The sequence below is a fragment of the Beta vulgaris genome, chromosome 8 (genome assembly GCF_026745355.1).
Source record: "Beta vulgaris subsp. vulgaris cultivar EL10 chromosome 8, EL10.2, whole genome shotgun sequence".
In the NCBI taxonomy this organism is placed as follows: domain Eukaryota; kingdom Viridiplantae; phylum Streptophyta; class Magnoliopsida; order Caryophyllales; family Amaranthaceae; genus Beta; species Beta vulgaris.
The window spans coordinates 43,007,839-43,020,283 of record NC_079209.1 but is presented as its reverse complement, the minus strand read 5'-3'; positions in this window follow the sequence as shown (position 1 = coordinate 43,020,283).

Below are 12,445 nucleotides of genomic sequence, written 5' to 3'. Positions count from 1 at the left end.
TTAGTCGTTAAGGTCAAAGTTGAGCTCATATTTGACGATAAAAAGACATAGAATATTATGATTATTATTATGAAAATTTTGTCAGAAAAATAGAGCTTTAAGGGTTAAAACGACACCCTAAAATCTTAATTTATTAAATTTTTGCAATTGTAAATAGAAACATGCAAACACAAACAAAATTGTATTCTTGTTTAACCATTAACTAACATTTTACTTAAAAAAATGGTATGATAAAGATTAATATTAAATTAGAGTGGTATCATGTGGAATTTTAAAATAACAGTGGTACCAAATGGAAAAGCCAAAAATTCAATGGTACCAAATGGAATAGTCAACCTTTTCGTGGTCTTCCAATTTCAAGTCTAACTTTTGATTAATCCTGTTCAAGTTTACCTTACATTAGTATTAACTGTAATCAAGGTTTATGACTACTTAACCTGAAAATAGAGGTTGTATCCGGTAATCTTACTAACGTGTTATTGACCGTTGGTTTAAAAAAAAAAATTCCCTTTTTTTTTAACTGTCTCTACCTCCTTTCTCCCTCTTTTAACTGAACATCTTCTCTCTCCTTTTTTTTTTTCTTTCTTCTTCCTGTTTCTCCATTTCTCCATTTTTGCGACTAAAATCTGCCCTCCATTTTTTTCCTCTTTCCTCCTTTTGTTTTCCTCGAAATAATGCCAGGAAGGAAGCAAGCTTCCTTTGGCTCAGGATGTTCCTCCAATTCAAGGAGGGTGGCTCAGATTAAATGCAAGTGTGGGAACAATGCAGTGGTGCGAACAGTGAAGAATGGGCCTAATGTTGGTTTTAGATTCTATGGTTGTCTTTTATGGCCCGTAAGTGCAATTTGTCCCAACTTTTTTCCCTAATTTTGTCAATTTGTAGGCTTTTTAATTTTTCCCTAATTTTTCAATTGGGAACCTGATTCACATTTGTTGTTTCATAGGATACTAAATGCAAAATGTTCAAAATCATTAATGATAGCACTGCCCATGAAGATCTTCAATTTTAGATTTTTGAGAAGGATACGAACATAGCTGAATTGGAGGTTGTTCAGACATTTAAGGATAATAAAATCATGAAATTGCAAACAAAGAAGCATAGCTTGGAATTAGAAATTTCCGAATTGAAGAAAGAAAATGTTGAATTGTGTTGTAACTCGGTGCAAAGTGCCACAAATGAGAAGAATCTGAAATTTGCTTTTATTGTGGTATGCTTATTATTTTGTATTTTTTACTACCTTGAGTAGAGGTAATATGTTTGTTAGGTTGCTGGATGGATGGATGTTAGAGGATGGATGGATGTTAGGTGTAATATTGTGCTCACTTTGAGATGGTATTAATAAAGAGAAACTTGGTTCAAATTTTCAGTGCATAGATAAATAGACAACAGTATTTCAGTGCTTCAAATTTGCTTTAAAAGTCTTCTTCAATTTCCAGCAGGAAGCTAGTACTTACATGAGTTAAAAATAATTGTAAATTGATAGCATACTCAATTGCAAGAAGCGTTCAGAGCATAATTGACTAAATTTGTCTCATCCCTAAGTAATTGCAACAATTGCAAGTTCAAAAAGCTTCATTACACAAAATTAATGTTGAACAAGTGCATTTCACTCCAAAAAATTAGAACTTTGTCCACACAACAACAACTCTACTGAGTTTTTTTTTTTTGGTAAGTAAATGTATAATCTCACACCAAAGCAGCAAAACAACCTAAACTCCAAATGAGGAGCTAGAGCTAACAGGCCACATGAGGCCAAGAAGCAACAAGTATACTGAGTTGGGTCAACAACTTGGGATCCTTGGCTTAATTGGGTGCATTCTATGCCTCTTCCACCAACTGCTCCCCTGCCTCTGCCTCTCACAACAGATCTGCCTTTCCCTTCACCTCAACCTCTTCCACCAGTCCTGCCTCTTCCACCCCCTATTAATCTAGTAGGGTTAATCATTTGGGCTCTAATATAGATTTGGCCCGAATGTCCAATTATTTGACTCTAATATGATAGGGTACCTGCCAACATGAGATAAATTATTAATTGTATAAAATATAACATAGGTCAAACTGATAAATAATCAAATAAACTCAATTACTAGATAACCTATGAAAATAACTAAAATGCACAATTTATAGTTTATAATACTAATAAAGAGCTAGTAAGAGGAAATAAGAAGGTTATAGTAAATAATAATTTCCACTTATCAACTCTCCAACACTATAACTTTGCTAGTCCTCGAGCAAAGAAAATATCGAAGCAGTATCCAATATCACTCAAGACCAACTTGGGTTGTATCACTCCATCTCTCAGAGGAGAAACCAAACTAATGAAAGTTTAACAATAGGCTAAAACGTTTTTTTGTTGTTTTAAAACAACTTAAAAGTTAGTCATAAAAACATTTAGGTTAGCAAGCTATAAATTGTATGGACTTTTATTCTCAAGCACCCTTTATAATAAAATTAGTTTGATCTCATAAGTAATCTAGGTGCTCATGTACAAGTGTATTGACGTTCGAATACGAGGTACTTTAGTCGAACTTGATTAGTGTTTCCGTTGATTCCCACATACTTTTCCGTACAAGAGGCACTTAATACCCGTCGTACATGGATCATCTCTTTCATATGACATTGCACTTGCCACCCAATGATCTCAAAGGGGTACTCGATACTTTGTTGTTTGCTTTGCTTTTGAGGCTTTTATATGCTTTTTTTTGGTTTTCTTTATGGACAAACAATATGTTTTCACTCTTTTTATAATGGTTCACATTGTCACAATTTTGATAATTTGGATTACTAATCCCTTTTTTTTTTTGAACCATGATTCCCTCTATTTTTTAACAAAGTCAAGTAATTCTCCAGTAACTTAGAGCAGTAAAAGATCACCACGAAAAGTATAGGTACTAATTAGGTAAATTAAGGTATAAAAGTCCTTCCTCCATACCCCGCATCTTAGCCAATGAAGAAAGTGTGCTAGATTACCAATAAGTATGATCATTATTAAGGTACGTTAATAAGTTGCAAGAGTTAAAGTCATCACATTCATAACTCCAAAAACATTTTTTTAATGTAATAAAATGGAATTTGAGTAAAGCGTTGTTAGATTATAGCCTATTATCAATTATTCTCATTAACTAGCTACTCATCTATGAGATGACAATGAATGGTGCATAATATACCCTCAAATAGACACATAATAACATATACTTCTTCTGTTTCTAAATAAGTGCAACATTTGCATAGTGTTTACTATTCACGGTTTAAACTTTAATTAGCTTTGGTGATTTATATTTTAGGAAAAACATAGTCATGTGGGATCTTGTTAGATTTGTCTGAATGTGAATTTTTTTAATATCAATAATGATTAAAATAATACATTGGCAAACGTGAAAACAAGAAGTGTTGCACTTATTTAGAAACGGAGGAAGTATAAACTTAAAAAATTTCCCATTAAATTTTGCGAAAATTTGGGCAGCATCTCCCCATAAATAGGACAACTGGCACTTAAATGCCATATAAATTAAACTTGTAATATTAAGATTCTTCCCACAAAACAGCTAGCCAGCAAACCAACAACATCAATAGCAGCAACATACACCAAACAATTCCAAAATGCCCCAAATTTTCCTCTCCCCCGCACTTAGTTCTTGCATTGTCCGTATTGTAATAGAAATTAAAAGAAAAATAAGAGATGAAAGATAAAGAACAACCTGGCGAACATGTAATAGAAGTATGACATAATGGCGCACGGGGGCTGCTGCAACAACAACCCTAGACGCTGGATAGCAGAAAGAAACAGACAGTAGCAGGAGTATAATTGATATGGGTGCGACTTTGCATTTCTCAAAGTTCTTATAGAATCCATGCTTTTACATCAATAACCTTGTTGTGTGCGCAGTAAAATCAACTACAGTAACTTATTCATAGCTTATAGATAAAGATAATAAAAAAATTTATTAAACCCCATAAGAAAACAAAATAAATAAACAATTGCAAATAGTTAACTAAGGTGAAGAAAGGGAAGCAATGGGCTAAGTAAGAACATAGAAATGGACAAAGAGCATTAGCCACTCTAATCTAATTTAGTAAGTTAAATCATACCCCATCAAAGCTCGAAGAAGCTTGTCATAGGATTGACCACATAATTCAGAAAATTGGAAGTAAGCACAAGATAGAACATATGTAATCATATGAGATAAAACCCTTGACAACTTAACAAAAATATGACCAGAATATTTGTCGAAAGGATTAAACTGATATTTGTAGTCCAAATGAGACACTTCATAGAGTATGTGGAGACTCTATACATGCAAAACTTCATCCAAGTTATTCTTTTCTTCTTTGAAAAATTTAGATGGTTTGACTTCAATCTCTTCATATGGAAAATAATCATAAGATATTAGTGGGTAATCAGGTCCTAAAATTATCAATCTTGGATGGTTATAAGAGGAACTAAGCTTTATTGTAGGACAAAAGAGTGACATACAAGAATCAGAATTTAATGTATTAGCATCAATAGGATCTAAAGCACTTATAAACTCAATAGTGTCCTCTACATCAATACGAGATTTAAGCTCTTCATGGTGTGACTCTTTTAATTTCTTAGTGCAATTCAGCTCATCGTCCATATGAGAGAGTGTTTCCCTAGAAAAAGATGAAAACGTTATTATCATGCTCACTATTGTCAAAGATCAAAACTGAAGTATCTAGTATCTCATTCTCTTTATCATCCCCAAAATTGATCAACCTCTCTTGCTCAATAGGTAACTTAAGCTCAATATTATTCACCTCAAATATTCATGTTTCCCCCAAAATCATCTAACATGACTGAACTAAGATCTTGCTTAATGTGAAAAAGTGGTGCACAATCATAACTCTCCTTGTTATTTTCTCTAAATTAACTTCATCATGGACTGGGAATGCTTGATGTTTATTAAGTTGCTCTTGTTAATCTAATTCGTCCATATAATATGGTGAATATGGGGGATAAGGCTCACTAACTATTTCATTAGACTCTCCCAAAGAGCTCCTTCCATTATTTACACCCTCCAATCTAATATTTATCTCCTCTACTTTCTTAGAAAGATCTTTAATAGTAGATAAGGTAATCCTAAGATCATGATTGGAACTCGAAACTTGAACATCAGGTTGTATAAAGGTAAATTATTCGCATCAGGTTCATTGAAAGGAAAACTTATAGAAGGTAGTAGAGCTGGCAAAGGTTGAGCATATAAATTAAAATGCATAGCCGACTCACGTTCATAAGTTTTTTTTTTGTATAAACCACTTAAAGAAACTCCAAGCCTCATCTATGGTTTAAAACATGAAGGCCCCATCAAACATAGACTCTATAATGCATCTAGTCTCATCATTAGCGCCCTCATAAATAGTTTGGCATACTTCCCATTTTTCAAAATGATGGTGTACGAATCGAGCAATAAAATCTTTAAGTCTCTCAATGTACCTTCAAAACACTTCTCCCTCATATTGAAGAAAATTAACTCTAGCCATAAACTAAAAATAGATAAATTAAGAAAAAAAAAATAATAACACTTTAAGATGTGAGACAGATAGACTACTATTCAAACTAGTAATGATATAAAATAAATAAAAGGCAAAAAAAAAATTGTGCTAAGAACTAAAAAAAACAGACAATTAAACTAAATTACCCAAACACAGTTCCCCGGCAACGACACCAAAAACTTGATAGCGATTTTAAACAAGTTATAAAACCCTATTCTTGCAAGTACACAAGACTTAATAGTAAGTGATAGATAATAGGGTATCGTATCCACAGGGAACAATTGAGTAATATTAAATCTAATGTCTACTAATTTTATCCTAATGAGTGATATAATGATTTTGTTTGTAAATTAATTAAACTAATCTGAAATAAATAAAAAACTACATAAACTTGGCAATAAAAAGTGAATTGGAAGACATACAATAATATGAAATCTAGCACAACCGAATCCACTACAACTAATATGACTAATAGATAAATCGAAATGAGAATTAATAGGTTTATCAAGTACCCTAAACTACAAGCCGGAATAGTCATAAAAATAGTATTGTGATTAATTAGGTGACATAATTTATCTAACCAAAAGGGGAAAAAAAGGAAGGGCTGTGCTGGAAGGGTTGCGTTTTCTTTAACACGCAGCCCTTCTTGTATGAAGGGCTGCAGTTAACAAGAAAACGCAGCCCTTCTTACTGTAAGAAGGGCTGCGGTTTTTGGGCTACCCGCAACCCTATTAGTGAAGGGCTGCGATTATCCCAAAAACCGCAGCCCTTCATACACGAAGGGCTGCAGTTTTTGGGATATGCGCAACCCTTCACTTTCAATTTTTTTTTTTATTCTAATTAGTTACGCGCATACAATACAGTATCCCCATTTCAATTTCTCTCCCTTAGACAAAATTTACGAGCGAAGTTCTCTTTCCTTGCGCGAACCCTACCTCCGCCACCACATTGACCCACCACCAGTGCACCACCACCACGCAGCTGCACCACCTTGCGCACCACCTTGCGCTCCTTCTTCTCTTCCTTCTTCCACTACTGCATTGTTTGTGGAACATCCCTTCTCTCACTCTCTCTCGGTAAATCCCCTCTCACTCTTTCTCCTCTTTTACAATTCTCTAATTTTTGTTTAATTTCATTGGATTTTGAAATCAACTTCTATTTTTTGTTGTAAAATGTGCTTCTATTAGCTGAAACAGTGATGTAGGGGATGGGGAGGGCTGAGGAGGGTGTTGGGGTGGGGGTGCTGGGCAGGTGGTGGGGAGGGTTGCAGGGTGGGGGAGGGTGTGGATGCTGGGCAGGGGTGGGGGAGGGTTGGGGATGATGGGCAAGAGGTGGGGGAGGGCTGGCATGGGTGGGGGAGGGCTGAGGATGTGATGGGCAAGAAGAGTCTTTCCTGATCCCGTAACACAACAGATAGCCAACGCCATTGTAAGTACAGATTATATGGTTATATAAGATATATATAATATAACTTGTGCGCTCACGAGCATTTTTCTCTTATCCTTATGTAGGTTGGCTTGAAGGAAAAAGAGGCAACTGGTGAGTTCACTCCTAAAGGACACATTGATGCATTGCACGAAACGTTAGGAAAGGACCACAGTGGATGCGTGAGGGGCTTACGAGGTGTCCGCCTCGGTTTGAGAAAGGTATATGGTGATCAGTACACTACAACGACAAAATCGAGTGCAAGTAGTGTGAATTCGGCAGTGTCAGTAGATGTGGAGGCTATGAAAGCTGCAATTCGGGAGGAGCTCAGAGAGGAGATGACACAGGATTTCAACGCCATTTTGGAGCAAATGGGTTTATCAACTTTTGCCGCATTCAAGAAGGGTAGTGGTATTACACCTAGCCAGCCTGATGCACCTGTAGTACCCGAGTTGAAGGTAAGCACTTAATGCCTTTGCTTTGTTAAAACAACTACTGTTCTTAAATGCATGAAATTCTTACTATATGTTGTTTATAACTAACTATAAATAGAGATTTTTAAAAGGAAGAGACACCATGAGAATATTAGCTCGAGGAGATGGTGTTGATAGTTTCGTTCTCGTAGTTTATGGCCATGCACAACCCCCTAGTGACCGAGTACGATTGCATAACCAGTTAGTACGTGGATGATAATCACTATGTGGTCAGCCTTAATGGAATTGTGTCTGGTTTCGAAGAATTACCTCTTTCGCTGCCGAAGCCAGAAGTTGTTCTACAGTTACTGAATGATGCCCTTGGCAGTTATGTTTTATGGCCGCGTGCATTGGTGCGGTTTTCAGATGAGGTACAATATATATGTGTGTGTGTGTTTTCTTTTATAGTTCCTATGATTGTCAGTAATATCTTTACTTTTAACTAATTACTAGGTTTCGTGGAAGGCCGACTGACATGACAGGAAGGGAAAGAAGACATGTTCACCTGATAAGAAAGCAAGTTTACGTGATGAAGGTGAACGAAATGTGGTGAAGGGAAATGTTTCTATGACAAAGAATCCACTTATTATCGATCCAGAGGTGGTGCGAGGCCTTAGTACTCCATGCTATTGGTTACATGAGTGCGCTAACGGTTTACCCGATGATAGTACAATTGAGGTTCCTTTGGGGGAGCAACAATTCCACTACTTTGAGGTAGGGATGGCAATGGGTCCAGGACCCTACCCAGACCCACCCAGACCCTACCCTAAAATTAGGGTATGGGTATTAATTTTTTGGACCCTATGGGTAAGGGTAGGGTATGGGTCTTGATCCTATTGGGTAAGGGTAGGGTATGGGTCGACTCCTCAAATGCCCAGACCCTACCCATACCCTACCCATAGACCAATCTAAATAAAATATTTATTTTTTATTTTTTAAAATAAATATATATATATAAACATAACCTTCCAACTTCTAGCAGACTTCCTATAAATTAAAACCTTAACCCTTCCTCACTTACTAGCCGCAAATCTCACGTCTATCAGACTCACCTTCTCTCTCTCTCTCTCTTGCTCTACTCTCTGTTTCACTCTCCACCGGCGACCAGTCAACCATCGTTAGCCGAATAGCCGAGCCACGTAAAATTATGAATTTTCACTATATAAATAATATAATGAAGTAGAAGTGTAGAATTAGTAGAAGCTAATTGCAAAATTAATATATAAAATTGTGCTTAACGATTATATATACATGTGATAATGTACGCGGATTTTTTTTTATTGGACCCATTTTAGACCCTAGACCCTACCCAGACCCTATCGGACCCTACGGGCATGGGTACGGGTCCTAAAAATTATTACCCTATGGGTATGGGTAGGGTATGGGTCTACATCCAAAAATTAGGGTATGGGTATGGGTCTAGCCTTACCCTACCCAGACCCTGCCCATTGCCATCCCTACTTTGAGGACTCATCGACATACATTTCTAAGGTTGATATTAAAGAATTCTTATGTGGGGTAGAGTTGAATGTTTCCATGATACAAACATTCATGAGGTAATACATAAGTATATAAATTAAATATATATACATATGCCTTAAGCAGTTTTCAGTTCAACTTCCATAATAAGTAAGTTTTCTTTTAATCAATATGATTTTTCAAGTTATTATACAATGAATTGATTGCAATATCTAGTGATGATCAATGTTTGGTTGGCTATGTCCAAACATAATACGAGATGACAATTGCTTACAAAACAAAGCTGAAGTGAAAGAGTATCTCGATATGAGTTTCAAAGCATCATCTCGTTTTGGATACCATAAGATCATTCTTGTTCCTTATATTGAAAAGTATGCTTCTTAAACTTGCTTTACTTTTATTATTCGATAATTAAATTGACCTATTAATTGTTCTACGATTAATAATAATTATATTTTCTTGTTGTAGGGCTCATTGGACACTGCTTGCGATATGTTTGTCACGAAACGAAGTCTACCACTTTGATTCTTTGCATCAACAACCACCACGGTCCTTACTAATCAAATCATTGTTAAACAGGTAGCCTAATCGAAACTCAATATATGCGCACTTATTAATATTACACATTATTCATCATCTTTATATATATAAACAGTTAGTACATCTAATCTTATAATAATGTATTGATGTAGTGTGATGAAGCTTATTAGTGCAACAGGACTTCGAGCATCAAAAGCTCCTGTTTGGAAATCAGTCGAGGTAACATGACTAATTTATTTGTCCTTATATAGAAACACTTTTAGCCACATACTACACATCTAACATGAATGTCATTGGATGCATCCTTTGGTGAACATTAAGTGTCCACAACAAGATGATGGACTTGCATGTGGCTATTACGTGCTAAGGTACATGTTCGATATCGTCAATCGTTGCACTAACGTCGATGATCTTCAGAAGGTATGTAACTTATTAGTATATGTTAGTTTAGGCCTATTTTTACCTTTTATGCTTCCAAATCGTATTTATGAGTCATTTAACCCCAAATTCATTTTGAACATGATAATATGAGGCATAATGTAATATGTGTAGATTTTAGGCTTGCAATTGTTGTAGGTTGAATTTTGGGAACGAAAAGGCATTTTAGGCCTATTTTTGCCTTTTCGCGTCCAATCGTACTTATCGCGTCATTTAACCCCAATTTCATTTTGAACATGATATATGAGGTATAATGTAACTATTGTGTAGATTTTAGGCTTGCATTTGTTGTTGGTTGTATATCGGGAACATAAATGTGATTTTAGGCCTATTTTTCTTTTCGCGTCCAATTCCTTTTCTCGAGTCATTTAACTCCATTTTCTTTTTGAATATGATAATATGAGATATAATATAACTAGTGTTAGAGTTTTAGGCTTGCATTTGTTTTTGATTGAATTTCGGGAAGGTATATGTCATTTTTAGAACCACTAACTACGGTAAATGATTGGATTCTCATATTATGTGTTTATTCCTTGGTTGTTTTGCAAGGTTTATATGAATAACACACCAAGTTTGAGGGCCTTCACCAAGAAGAATTACATGAAGTTCGGATAAGTTGGCTCCCACATTGATGATTGCTTATGATACATTTTGGTGGAATACGTGATATAATTAGCTACATCTACTAGTTTGTATCAATTCTATGTACACTTTTTACATTATTAAATATACATATTTAAAGTTTATATTACGTTCAAAAACTTGTCATATATTATTGCAATTTGATCGGGTTTTTTTTGTGTCGAAGGGAGATTTTGGGTGGGGTGGGGTAGGGTGGGGGGGGGGGGCTGCCATGGTGGGATGCTGGGCTGGGCTATGGGGCTGGTTGGGTGCTAGGGTGGCTGGCAACAATGGGTGGAGGCGCTGGCAGAGGGTGGGTTAGGGTGGGGTGCAGGGGAGTGAAGGGGTGGGCGGGGGTTAGGGCAGGAAGAGGAGAGTGTAGGGGGGGCTGGGGTGGGCAGGGCTTGCGGAGTGCAGGGGGTGGGGAATGTGGGCTGGGGTGGAAGAGGAGTGTAGGGGCAGGGAAGGGGTGGGGGTGCAGGTGGGCTAGAGGGCAGGGCAGGGGTGGGCTGGGTGTGTGGGGTGGGCAGGACTGGCAGGGAGGGAGTGCAGGGGTGGGCTGGGTGGGCTGGGTGTGGGCTGGGCTGGCAGGGAGGAGTGCAGGGTTGGGTGTGGGGAGTGGGCAGGGGGTGGGCTAGGGTGTGCTGGGTGTGGGGTTTTGCTGGCTAGGTTGGGGGCTATGTGTGGGGGCTGCTGGGTGGGGTGGGCAGGGTAGGGGGTTGCTGGATGGGGTTTGGGGGTTGCAGGCTATGGTGGGTGTGGGGGCTGCTGGCTGGGGTGGGCAGGGCTAGGGGCTGTGTGTGGGGGCTGCTGGCTAGGGTGGGCAGGGCAGGGGGCTTCTGGCAGGGCTGGCAGGGGGAGTGCAAGGCTGGGGGGGAGTGCAGGGCTGGCAGATTTATTTTTTAATTTTTTAAAGAAAAGAATACGAAGGGCTGCGGCTTGAAGCCTAAAACGCATCCCTTCTTACCTCAAAGGGCTGCGTTTTAGGCTTAAAATCGCAGCCCTTCACTTGAAGAAGGGCTGCGGTTTAAGCCTAAAACGCAGCCCTTCGAGCTACGAAGGGCTGCGTTTTTGGCCTGAGCCACAACCCTTCTTTTCTATTGAAGGGTTGTTATGGAAAGGGCTGCTGGCCAAAAACGCAGCCCTTAGGGCTGTTTTGACCGCAACCCTTCCTTATTTTTCCACTAATGATAAATTACTCATCTTTTTAACCACAAATCATCAAACACCGTTGCACAACATCACACTTTGAACTACAAGAACAAAGTATGTAAATTTGATTACAATAAAACCAATAATCAAATCTACTAGAACAATCATCAACCTATATTGCAAACAATAATCAACCCAATAATAATCTCAATAATTATGCAATCATAAACCAAAAATCAATTCTCAAACACCATTAAACTATCAATTCATACTAATAGGGTTTCATCTAAGTCCTAGAAAAATAAATTAGCTACTCATAGTTGAAGAGAACACCACCCAATTATAAGAAACAATGGCCGGAGTTTCAGATTGAAAGCTCCCGTCGTCACTGCCGCTTCTTTCGTGTACTAATGCTACGTCTTCACCAGTTCTGCCGCCTGCCATCCTCTGTGTAGTTTGTATCCCCTTCCTCTTATTGATGTTAGGGTCATTTTTCAACCAAAGCCCCCTCTTTTTTTTTCCCTTTATGGTACTTGGGTTTCCTAGCCTCAAAAAGAGTGTTTCTTTTCTTTTGTTCTTTTTGCTTATTTCTCCTTGCTTCACTACATTTGCGTGCAATACCTTCGTATAATTGGGCTTTAGCTCAACTTCTAAGTGGCCACATGTGTTCTCACCAAATGAAGCTAAATTTCCTCAATTTCTTGTTGCACGGGTTAAAGTGTTAGTATTAGATTTGGCCCGAAAATCTAATTATTTGACTCTAATATGATCATGTACCTGCCAACATGAGATAAATTATTAATTAT